This window comes from Nelumbo lutea, chromosome 6 (assembly GCF_056320005.1).
Source record: "Nelumbo lutea isolate HS-2025 chromosome 6, American lotus-T2T, whole genome shotgun sequence".
In the NCBI taxonomy this organism is placed as follows: Eukaryota; Viridiplantae; Streptophyta; class Magnoliopsida; order Proteales; family Nelumbonaceae; genus Nelumbo; species Nelumbo lutea.
This window is the reverse complement of record NC_142689.1, coordinates 25,213,060-25,216,983: the sequence shown is the minus strand read 5'-3', so window position 1 is coordinate 25,216,983 and position 3,924 is coordinate 25,213,060. Positions and strand designations below refer to the sequence as shown.

General features: G+C 41.9%; 1 pseudogene; it reads right to left on the bottom strand.

The window, feature by feature from the left end:
- Positions 1-589: 589 nt before the first annotated feature.
- Positions 590-3,924, bottom strand: LOC148848027 (putative calcium-transporting ATPase 13, plasma membrane-type pseudogene; annotated as a pseudogene).

The window sequence follows — 3,924 nt, the reverse complement described above, 5'->3', positions numbered from 1 at the left end:
ACTTTCAACTGCAAGAGTAAACAAAACTATAGATTTCTTTGAAGTTTAATGGATGCCTTGATTTCTAGAGTGTGGATAATTATTTAATGTCTATGTCCATGTCCTGAGAAGTCGAATCCCACGACAAAAGTGGAGGCCAAAATCAGCTACGGTCCATCATACATCTCGACAGGTGATGGTGGGAATGTGAGGACATAAAAACAGGCCATTACGCAATGTTCATCTTAGCCATTCACAGACTACAATCCATTTTCTCACACTTATCAGTATATATCAATTGCCCCAAAAAATAAGACATTTATTTCCTATTTATTAAAGCGTTCTCCTTAACTGAATCACCGAACATTTCAACTTCCTAAAATTAACTATGCTTTTAGATAATTTAGGAAATGCACATGCACAATTGATTTGGTACTTGGGATTTGTCTGTGCTGATATTTCTGACAATAAAAGAAGCTTTTATACTTGTTCATACACTAAATTTTCTGAAACTGTGTAATAGAATTTTTACTCCATACAAGAAAAGAAAAGAAAAAAAGAATATTTTGTTGAGGTTTATAACTTATAAGAAACATCGTGGCATTAAGGAATCATCAATGTGTACAAGAAGATGAACAATATATTTTATTGTCTACAGAAGGAAGGAATGCAATAGATAATACTATTTAATACATATAAACATGAAGAACAAATACCTGAAGTCATTTCATTGCATTTTACTTCAAAGACGACCCACCACTTGAGATCTGAGAAATGGGTTATCTGAAACTGGTATGCATTTGACAACCCAAGCAATTGGCCAGGACATGGCTGCTATTCCAAAACAGGCACCCCATTGCCTCCAATTTAACCTCTCTGTATCTGCAAACTTCTTAAGAAACTCGACCATTATCACTTGAAGAATGATGGTTATGGCCACGATCCCTAGAAAAAGCTTGTTTTTATGTATTCCCTTGAATACGTTCTTCTTCTCCAATTTCCTTGCATTGAACTCATTGAAGACTTGGCATAGCACAAATACATTGAAGATCAAGGTGTCCTTGACCTTCTCATTCACCCCAAAGATTGACTCACCCTTGAACTGTAGAGTCAAGAGCATGACTATCTGATATAGAGCTTGAGCCATGAGGTTCCTCCACATGACCTTGGTTATAAGTGGCTTGGTTCGTCCTACAGGTGGCTTCTCCATGAGTTCTTCAGTGGGTCGCTCAGTGGCCAAAGCCAAAGCTCCTAATGTGTCCATGATCAGGTTCACCCATAGCAATTGGACTGCTGTTAGTGGGACCTTTCCGGCAGAAACTGCTGCTACGAAGTTTATCACCAGGGCTGCAACATTGACTGTGAGCTGAAATTGGATGAATTTTTGGATGTTGTTATAAACACATCTACCCCATTTTAGAACAGTGGCAATGGAAGCAAAGTTATCGTCCAAGATCACGATATCTGAGCTTTCTTTGGCAACTTCTGTGCCCTGAATACCCATGGATAATCCAATATCAGCCTCTTTTAAAGCAGGTGCATCATTGGTTCCATCCCCAGTGACTGCAACCACATGGCCCTTTTGCTTCAAGCATTGAACCATCAGCAGTTTGTCCAAGGGAGAAGACCTTGCCATAACACGAATCCTTTCAACCTTCTCTATTCTCTCCTCCTGTGTGTAGTTTCGAAATTCCACACCTTCCACAATTTCCCCATTGTTCATATCTAGATTGGGCTCGAGTATCCCACATTCAATGGCTATCGCCCTTGCAGTAAACACATTGTCTCCGGTGATCATCTTGATGTTCACTCCTGCCTTTCTGCAAGCCTTTATCGCTTCTTGGACACCTGATCGACATGGATCTTTTATGCCCACTAATCCTAGTAAGGTTAGGTTGGTTTCTTCAAGGCTTTGATGAGCTCTCTTATCTGTGTTGTCTCTGGATTCTTCATTTGGAATTTGCCTATGGGCGAAAGCAATGCATCGAAGACTCTTTCCTGCCATAGATTGAATTATTTGCTTGAATTTCACCCTATCCTCTTCATGCATAGTTTTCATGCTTCCTGAACTCTCGTAGTAACTTGAGCACATTGCTAATATGATCTCAGCAGCTCCTTTCCAATGCACGTTGGTTGTCTTCTGCCCCTTCTTTTTCATTGATATACCGCTTCGTTTCTTCTCTGAATTGAAAACTTCAACATGCATAATTGTATAATTTTTCTTCAATTCTTCCATATCCATGCCTAGTTCCAATACAGCCCATGAGAGAACAGCTTTCTCCGTTGGGCTGCCAGAGAACTCTGGGGTTTTCCCTGAAGTTGGTCTAAATACACTACCAGTTGTATTCAGACCTACTCCTTGATGAAATAATTGAAGAACAGTTGGTGCAATTGCAGAAGAGGAAACGTCACTTATTGTTTGCTGACCGAGACAAAATTCAGTAACCTTCATGTGATTCATTGTGAGTGTACCTGTTTTATCGGTACAGATAGTAGTAGCTGAGCCCATTGTCTCGCAAGCTGAGAGTTTCCGAACCATGGCTTGATCAACCATCATTCTTTTCATGGAATAGGCAAGAGTAAGTGTGACAGCCAGTGGCAGACCTTCTGGAATAGCCACCACTACAATTGTAACAGCATCAGCAACAATGCGCACCACTGAGTTTAGCACATCATTGATCTTCGTCTTGGAACCGTTGAACTCCCTATTTCCATTCTCATCTTCTGTATTTCCAGTGAAATAGCGTACGAGTAACACCACAAGGACGAGGAAAGCAACTGCCAAACCAACCTTCCCAATAGATGAAGTTAGCTTATCGAGCCGAGATTGGAGTGGTGTTCGCTCACTAGAATCACGATTTATTGAGTTCATCATCTCGCCCCACCCTGTGTTCATGCCAACGGAGGTAACCAGCATGTGACCATAGCCATCGGCCACCTTGGCCCCAGATATCAGAAATGGGTTTCTGGTTTTATCAACTTCGACATGGTCACTCTCTCCCGTCATGCTTGACTCGTCCACTTGTAAAGAATGACCATCCAAGAACAACCCATCAGCTGGAATTTGATCACCAATCTTCAGACATGCAATGTCTCCAACTACAACGTCGAAGATGGAGATTTGTTGCCGTCGCCCGCCTCTTACAACATCGACCTGGATGTTGTTGCTGATGCTTGATAACTTCTCGAATTGTCTGGATTGCCTGAAGTTACTTCCAGCTGAAACAGAAATTACTAGAAAGACGGCCACAAATATGCTCCCACCATCATACCACCCTTCTTTCAGCCCATGCTCTTTGATGCCGAAAGCAAGAGACAGGGTGGCACAGACCAAGAGGATGAGGATCGTGGTATCCTTAAAAGCTTCCAACACAAGATGTAAGAAGCCTTTTGGAGGTGGTTTGTGGTATGTGTTGGAACCGAAAGCCTCACGCCGGTAGCGGACATCATCATCGTCACCAAGGATTCCATTTTCTGTGTGAGTATCAAGTGCGAGTGCAACCTCTTGGGCTCCTCCATACTCGTGTCGTAGAAGGTCCAAATTCTTATTCTTGACAATTTGGGTGAGCTTTTGTTTGGTCGACGGCAGAGAAGGTTGGGTGGTTTGTTTTATGTCTAGGGTGGTGAAAGAGGGAGAGGATGGTAAGATGGTGATGACGAGTTGGTCCTGTTTCCTGGTTATGACATCTATTGCAAGAGTCACGAGTACTCGAGATGAATAGATAAATGTACGAGCAATGCGCCATCTCTTATGGGATATGGTGAGAGCGGGCGGGAGGCTGTTTTGGGACTGTGAATGGTGAAGCTTTTTGGTGGCAATTGACAAGTAATCAATAAGAGAACCCAATGAACCCAATGCATTTGACACGAATGTCATGAATAAAGGGGAATGTTTAAAATAAAAGGACAAACCAATTCAACGAAGTGGAATATATAGTGGATATG